This window comes from Saccopteryx leptura, chromosome 11 (assembly GCF_036850995.1).
Source record: "Saccopteryx leptura isolate mSacLep1 chromosome 11, mSacLep1_pri_phased_curated, whole genome shotgun sequence".
NCBI classification, from domain to species: domain Eukaryota; kingdom Metazoa; phylum Chordata; class Mammalia; order Chiroptera; family Emballonuridae; genus Saccopteryx; species Saccopteryx leptura.
The window spans coordinates 38,060,527-38,069,574 of NC_089513.1; the positions used below are offsets into that span (position 1 = coordinate 38,060,527).

At 35.9% G+C, this 9,048-nt stretch overlaps 1 non-coding gene across 1 annotated transcript; it reads left to right on the plus strand.

Annotated features, from left to right (window-relative positions):
- Window positions 1-2,232: 2,232 nt before the first annotated feature.
- On the plus strand, window positions 2,233-2,396 carry LOC136383676 (U1 spliceosomal RNA). Its single transcript, XR_010747485.1, has one exon. It is a non-coding gene; the product is annotated as a U1 spliceosomal RNA (small nuclear RNA).
- The last annotated feature ends 6,652 nt before the right edge of the window (window positions 2,397-9,048 follow it).

Sequence of the window (9,048 nt, forward strand, 5' to 3'; positions counted from 1 at the left end):
ACTGGCATTGAATTTTATTTGGTAAATGAATTGTTTAAAATATTAACAATGCTTTTTTTGTTGCTCAAAAGAAGAAATTGGTTTGTCATTCCTTTACCTGAAAGGCTTTCAAAAAATGAGGATGTATTTTGAAGTTTGTCATTTCTTGCTGACAGTAAAATAAAAGTTACATTTATTTTGCAGTTACAAGTGTTGTTTGAACATTCCTTTACATACAGCAAGCACACCAAATGGGGCAGTATATCCATCACACAAATCTTCATGAATGGAATCACTGGATTCAAGAGTGTATACATTTATAACTTTCATAAATTGCTAAATAACATCTATAGGGATTGGATCTTATTATAATCCCACCTACACTTCTACAACACAGAGGTTAGGAAACTTGAATTTTTGTCAGTGGAGACATTTGGCTTATTTTATATTTTTTCTCTAGCTACATGGGTTTTGCTCCCATTTTCCACCCAGACCAAATGTCTTCCCCATAGCACTGACTTTAGGAGCATCTCACATCTGCTCTGTGACACCTTCACCAGCCACCTCAATCGAGATGTTAGTTCTTTGCTTTGAATCCTGCTTACACTTCTCTGTGTCAACTATTTGCCTCCTGCCTTTGAATTTAAGGCTAATTACCACTTTATGTGTAGCATCTCCTTCACTAAATTACAAATTTACTAAAGGAAGAAAATAATTTTGAAACAGTTTCATATGCCTCACAAACAAAAATGTGTTTATGTATTTTCTTTTTTTTTTTCATTACTTAATTAGGATTCTTCACCTCAGATAAGTAAGGGTTTGTTCTCAGCAATTGGGCATAATCAGCTGGCCCCTCTTATAAACAATGAATTAAATACATGACCCTGTTCCTATAAGCAGACAGCTCTTTCCTTACGGCAGCAATACATTATTCAGAATCCTGCCTTTTTGTCACCTATCCAGTTTTTAATCACTGACACAATTTTCCCTCTTCTCTCTCTGTTGCTAAGAATTTATAGGTTTTTGGAAATTCACCGGCAACAAGAAATGGATCTGTCCATGGGTGGAAGCTAACCTTGTGGTCTCTGGAAAACTAGACCTTAGACTGCACAGACTGAAAGAAAGCTTCTTGTGTGTTCCCTAAACGCAGACACAGATTCTCACTATCAGGTGATAGGATAAAAATATCTCTTAATAGGCATTGAACATCTAAATTGAGTACATCTGGCAATCCTCCTTTATTTACTTTTTGTTAAGCATCGTAAAGTAGCCTTTCAAGGCAGAGAGGAAATGATTTACATTTGCAAAGCCCAGGCTGATTTATTCCTAACAAATTTTGCACACCCAGATGATTTGTGTTCCACCTTCCAAATTCTTTTAAACTAGGTTCCCAGGTGCAGAGGTGAGAGATGCCAGTGTATAATTTTTGGATTACCGTTAACTTGCTCTGCAAGATGTTCAACACTTTGGCTACGCTCCAATTTCTGGGTATAGTCTCTGCTTGAAAGGATAAACTACATATTTTTGTAATTATATAGAAATAAAAACACATTTTCCCAATGAGAATGCCAAATTTGCCAGCTATCTTAAAACATCTTTATTCTCATGCTCTCACTCTAAAAATAAGCTCTATTTCAAATTAGAGCTCTTGTGCGGAGTTTTACCAGCTTATAATGAATCTTAAAAAACAACTGCCCTAAATTTAAAACACATAGAATTAGACAGTGTGACTAGTGATCATTTAAGGAAAGGCATTGGAGAGTAATTTTTTGAGGACCAGACCCAGACTAACCCTTAGAAGAAGCGATCTTATATGGTTATTCTATTGGGACCTCTCCTCTTTAATCTTTAGCTTACCAAGACACTAAGATAAAGTTCACATCTATGATGCTCAGCTTCTCAAATTATAAAATACAGAATTCCTAAAACTTTTTATTAGTGTTTACAAAATCAGTAAAAGGTAGATATTACACATGTAGACAAAGTGTTTAAAAGATGGGTTGCCAAGGTATACCTCAGCAATCTTACCTCAATGGTCAGAAAAACAATATTTGGAAAGCTTGTCTACAAAATTCAGATGTTTAAAACTCTCCTGCAGTAGTTCTTTAATTAGTTGACATCAGTGAAGTAGTACACTTGAGCAATAAAATAATAGAATATTATTTTAGGATCATTTGGACAGAGAAAGCTTATTCTAGGATTTTGAAATGGCATACAAGATGAAGAACTTAGCATTAAAATTTGAATCTTTTCATACTTACCTGGCAGGGGAGATACCATGATCACGAAGGTAGTTTTCCCAGGGCGAGGCTTATCCATTGCACTCTGGATATGCTGACCCCTGCGATTTCCCCAAATGTGGGAAACTCGACTGCATAATTTGTGGTAGTGGGGGACTGCGTTCTCGTTCATTTAAATTCTAAAAAAAGGCCGTGGCTGGTTGTCTCAGTGGTAGAGCGTCGGCCTGGCGTGCAGGAGTCCAGGTTCGATTCCCCACCAGGGCACACAGGAGAAGCTCCCATTTGCTTCTCCACCCCTCCCCCTCTCCTTCCTCTCTGTCTCTCTCTTCCCCTCCGGCAGCCAAGGCTCCATTGGAGAAAGTTTGCCCGGGCGCACCTAGGATGGCTCTGTGGCCTGTGCCTCAGGCACTAGAATGGCTCTGATTGTGGCAGAGGGAAGCCCCAGATGGGCAGAGCATCACCCCCTGGTGGGCATGCCGGGTGGATTTCGGTCGGGCGTATGCGGGAGTCTGTCTGACTGCCTCCTCATTTCCAGCTTCAGAAAAATACAATAAATAAATAAATAAATTCTAAAAAAAAAAATTGAATCTTTTCTTAATTTTATCCAGGAAAATAATATCATCTTGCTGTGTAAAATTGTTGAGATACTCAAATAGAAGAAACTTATTAGTAGAAGGAAAATTAAATCCAACAAGAAATTAAAATCACACAATATTTAATCAATCAATGATAGGTAATCAATACTATTTAATCAATGGTAGAATAAACAGAGACATTCTCACAAGAGAAGTAAATGAACACTGAGCCTTATTAACTTTTATTGATCAATGTGTAAATGTATACCTTGACCTCGTTCTTTTGGGTAAATACATTAGCCTTTCCCTACTAAAAACCCAAATCCATGATCTTGCATTTTAAATGATTTATTATAATGAATATATAGGAAGAATAATTGGAATTAACCATTGCTCTCTTCATGTGTTCATATAGACTTTTGTATAGATATCAATATCTAGCTATTTTTAATATTGTAATTACCTTTTAAAATATGTTTTATCCAAGTAACATATAAAAGTTTGAAAAATCAGATATCACCAAAGAGCTTGCAAAAATTAACATTGACACTATGTCAGTGTCCCTCATACCCAGTTTGTTTACCCAGAAGTAACCATTTAAAAACATTTCTGATGAATACTCCCAGAATTGTAAAAAGTGGAAAAAATTGTTAAAATTTTGATCTATCAAATTTACACATAAACTATTGATAGCTCTATCTAAAAGACAAGGCTTATAATCACTGCTCATTATTTCCAAACCTCTTCTTCCCAAGTAGTTATTCCATAATTCTCTTACTTCTTCCACTCATCCCATCTGCAATTTCAAATAACTATGTTCTACCAACCTTCATTATTATGTCTTCCTACCCTCTTTGTAAGATGAGATCATACGTCTGTCCTATCCTCCAATTCATCTTTACTCACTCACTGTATCTTTGCTTCTATATTCTCCTCTTCAATCAAAATTAAGCCTTCCATAATTTATCTATACGTTAATAAGAAAAGTATAGTGCAAATGTAAATTAGAATTCATGGTAGGATCAAATACAGTTGACCTCTCTTTGAACAATATGGGTTTGAATTGCACAGGTTCATTTATACACAGCTTTGTTGTTGTTGTTCAAGTATGTATACAGACTGCCCTCAATGTCCCAGGGTTTTAAATCCTCAGATTCAACCAACCACAAATGGGAACAGTATTAGAATCCACAGATTCAGAAAGACCTGAATGTATGCATTGTTCTCACCACTTTATATGAGACTTAAGTATCAACCGTAGATTGTGATATCCATAGGAGAATGGAACCAATTCCCTCTCCGATATTGTGTGAACTAAGGGATGAATATAGTTAAGCTTTGGAGGAGTCAAAAGTTAAAAGTTAATTTTCAACTGGAGGGTGTCTGTGCCCCTAATGTCCAAGAATCAACTGTACTGTATTAATAACATGTTTCCTTCTGTGGTTCCCTTGGAACGGTCACTGGGTTAATAAAGAATATATGAATACTATAAATATTTCATATATATATATATATATATCTTTTTTTATTTTAAACCAGACTTAAGGTTGACAACAAAACTGTATTATTGAAACTTCCCTTTCCTGTCTTATATTTGTTATTTTCTGAATCTCAAGTTTTTTTCTATATTGGTTTACTCTGTTAATTTGCTGAAATATATTCTTAATATCTTAAGAAAGAGTTTTTTTTATGAAGCATACCTTTTGAATTCTTTCAGAATTTTAAAATACAGGATTTAAAATTCCTCACATTTTAGAGAAAATTTTCCTGAGTATATAAATCCACATTGAAAATCATTCTTCTTAAGAACTTAAAAAGCATTTCTCCATTTATATCTATGATGCTTAGTTAGTAATGATGGTCTAATTATCTGTCATTTAGAATTGATTTTAGGATCTTTGATCTTTGTTTGTTTTTAATATTTCACAATGTCTAAATATTTTAAGGTTCAGTGCTTGGAAAGCTTTTTTTTAAAATTAGATGTGTTTCTTTCTTTAGCTTTGAAGGACTTTTTGGTACTTTGTCTTTGATTATTTCACCACTTTTCTCTTCATCTTCTGTACCAAGAACTCCTATTAGTCAAATGTTAGACATCCTTAACTGATCTTTTTGGTTGTATATTCTTTTGTTTTTATTATCGTTATATCAAATGAGTAATTACTTCATATTTATCTTTCAACCTTCAACTAAATATATTATTCCAGTAATAACTTTTAATTTCCAAGATTATTTTCTCTCTTCTCTTTTTTCTTCTTCCTCTTCCCCTTCCTGCTACCACTTCCCTTGCCATTCTTCCTTCTCTTTTTCTTTTTCCTCCTCCACTCCCTCTTCCTCCTCCTCTTTCTTCTTCTTCTTCTTCTTCTTCTTCTTTTTTCTTCTTCTTCTTCCTCTTCTCCTTCTTCAACTTTTTCCTCCTTCTCCTCCTCCTCCTCCTCCTCCTCCTCCTCCTCCTCCTCCTTCTTCTTCTTCTTCTCCTCCTCCTCCTCCTCCTCCTCCTCCTCCTCCTCCTCCTCCTTCTTTCTTCTATTTAAAGCATTCTGTCAGTTTGCACATGCAGAACTTTCTCAAATTCACCTGATAAAATTCATGAAAACTTTAAAACTTATTTTGGTTCTCTAAATTAACTCCTATTTTATCACTGTTAGTTTTTAAAGAGTGTATCTTTATCATTCTTTTCTATGTTGTCTTATTTTCATAACATTCTGGTGAATCAAGTAGCCAATTCATAATAATAAACTAAGAATACTGACTTGGGAGAATTTACAATGGGGAAATGCTTCAGAGGGAGAATTCATGAGGGGAGATTCCTGTATTGGAGGACTCATGCCCAGATTAGAAAAATTTCCCTCTAGTTCTCTATTAGCTAAAATAATTACCCTTATTTTTCTCAGACAGCTTTGTTAAATTTGTATTTGTGCCTGAGAGAAAGCATTCAGCATAAGAAATTGGAGGAAACTGTATAGTGGTTTACTTTTGCCATATATGTCCTCCATTAACCATCTGTTCTTATGGTCCTGGCCAGTTGGCTCAGTGGTAGAGCCTCTGCCTGGCATGTGGATGTCCTGGGTTAGATTCTGGCTCAGGGCACAAAAGAGAAGCACCCATCTGCTTCTCCACTCTTCCACCTCTCTTTTCTCTCTCTCTCTCTCTCTCTCTTCTCATTCTCTTCTCCACCCCTCCCGCAGCCAAGGTTTGATTAGAGCAAGTTGGCCCCGGGTGCTGAGGATGGCTCCATCGCCTCCACCTCCAGCACTAAAAAATGGCTGCAGTTGCAAGGAGCAAGGGCCCCAGATGGGTAAAACATAGTCCCCTAGTGGGCTTGCCAGGTGGATCCCAATGGGCGCGCATGCAGGAGTCTGTCTTTGCCTCCCCTCCTCTCACTAAAAAAAAAAAAAAAAAAAAAAATTATCTGTTCTTAGATCTAGTTCTTCCTCCTAAGCATCAAAGCATCTGCCATCTCTTAGCCTACAGTCCCTTTGGAGTTTCTGTCAAAGTAGTCTGTTTTTCATCAGTTAACTCCCTTTGCAAGTATTCTGGATAGTGTATGTTATTTGATTAATCACTCACCCATCCATCTATTTTTTTCTACTAGAAAATTTTTGAAATCTTTCATTGATATCCTCCCCAAGCTCTTACTTCTGAATTTATTTTTTCTTTGCCTTCATTTTAATTGCATGTTGGAACCCGGAAAAAGAAAAGATAAATAAAAATGCTTTGTGTAACATATTGCCCTGGCAAATATTTTTCCCAACTAAATAGTGAGTTCCTGAAGTGCCATGATTGGGCCTTTATGTCTTTATATTTCTATTGTCTATCATGGTGCTTGGAGTATATTATGTATTCAAAAATGTATGATAAAAGAAAACTAAGTACATTGTATCTTAGGCAAAATGTGGTATCTAAATATATTGCATTTCTACTGTAAAATTCTCCAGAAAATAAGGTTACACTATGTAAAGCAAATTTCTCAGAGAAGAGTACAATCATTTCACATCCTTCTTATGAAAATTTCTAAGTTACCATCTTATGTAATGAAGAAATAGTAAATTTCCTTAATAAGAAAAATGGTGCAAGCCCTGGCCAGTTTGCTCAGGGGTAGAGCATTGGCCTGGCATGCAGGAGTCCCAGGTTCAATTCCCGGCCAGGGCACACAGGAGAAGCGCCCATCTGCTTCTCCACCCCTCCCCCTCTCCTTCCTCTCCATCTCTCTCTTCCCCTCTTGCAGCCAAGGCTCCATTGGAGCAAAGTTGGCCCAGGTGCTGGGGATGGCTCTGTGGCCTCTGCCTCAGGCGCTAGAGTGGCTCTGGTTGTAACAGAGCGATGCCCCAGATGGGCAGAGCATCGCCCCCTGGTGGGTGTGCCGGGTGGATCCCGGTCGGGCGCATGCGGGAGTCTGTCTGACTGCCTTCCTGTTTCCAACTTCAGAAAAATACAAAATAGAAAAAAAAAAGAAAAATGGTGCAACCATCAAATTAATAAGATTTGTTATAAATGAAATATCTTTACAATGGTAAGTTAATTTAAGGGAATGCTTAATTTACATGAAATCTTTCCACTGAACAGCAGTAATACGTAAGTTTGGATTTAATGGCATGTACTCATAAAATACTTGTATTTGTGCATCATATAAAATATTTATATACCATTTTGCCACCAGTGCAGACTGTTGATAGCTAGGTAACTAATTCTACATTATTGCTTCAGAACAGTGATCATTAAATATCACCCACATGGTAGTTCTTGAAGGGTTTAAATAAATAACATTATTGTAATTCTTAGAGTGTTTATGGAGAACCTGCAATTTAGTTTAACATTGTAGTGGAGTGCTGTCTATCTGCAAAATACAAAGACCACCAGAAAGTTTTATTTTTAAAACTCAATGAACATTTTTCAAAATGCCATTTTATATCTTACTTACGTAAAAGAAAAAGATAAATCCCTACCTATAAGTCAACTGATACTATGATGCTATACAATTATCACTCTAGTAAACTATTTTTTTTTAGATGAGAAAATTCAATCCTAAGGATAGTGTAATGCACCCAGTACTATAGTTATTTCCAGTGTTAGAAATAGAAATTATAGAGACCTAGATTCTAGTAAATTCTATTATTTTTACATCACACAATTTGTCGGACATATACCCATATGTGAAAGGAAAGCGAGAAAGCAGGAAACAATTTGAAATACATTAGTTTAGGTAGACCTCTGTTTTAAAATACTAGACTCAGATCTTAGAAGAACCAAGGTATAATTCTCCACAAACACCTTCCACAAAATATGTTAAAGAACAAAGTACTTTAAAACAACCTAGGCTGTGGAAGAGGAAACTGGAGATGTTTGATAATTTCATACTTACTTCCAGTCCTGACTTGAGTCTTCTTGCTAAAGGACATATCCTGTTGTTATCCACCTAGCACTACTACTGACCCATGTCTAAATGAAAAATGCTTTAAAAACTTGATCTTCTTGGGTTAAAAGATGAAAGACATGAGGACACAGGTGGTGCTGTCATCATACTGTCTTCACGAGAGTTAAGACCTAAGAAAGAAAGATCTAAGATGTGAACAAGAGACTATACATACAGATGTTATCAATAAACAGGATCTTGATTCCTGGATAATGGAATTACATGTCAAAAATATGAACTCCTAGCTTAGGGTAGAGTTCATCTCGTGAGAACAGGAAAAATTATTTTTTTACCAGAGCCTTGATGACCTGCTCAAGAGGGTTTTGAGCTAAATATAGATAAGTAAGGGAAAAAATATAATAAATTTCAAATGAAAAAAGCACAAAGAAAGAGAAAAATAAATGGTTTAGATGATCTCACAAATCATCACAAAATGTCTAGCTGGGGTTACCTGGTTGCCCCTCTGGCCACTTGCCCAGAAATGTACCTTGACAACCATATATTCATTTTACTCTGAGGCTTTAGTGGCCTTGTAAAAACATTTGGAACACTAGTCTGGAAAATATAAAAATGATTAATAAAAAAATCAACTGCTATTGGTTTCCATATGAGATATTTTAGACTGTTATTTTCTACAACAGAAAGATTCTACTCATATGTTAAAAATAATTTTCTAAGACTCAGTAAGCAGTGGGATGCACTGTCCCTAAATAAAAAATGCTAATTTAAAAAAAAATATTTGTTATAAGGGGCTCATCACTTATAGATGAGGTACAGAATGGAGATACTAGGATTGACTGGGTCACCTCTATACATCTTTTCCAAAATAATCTCTTTTCAGACA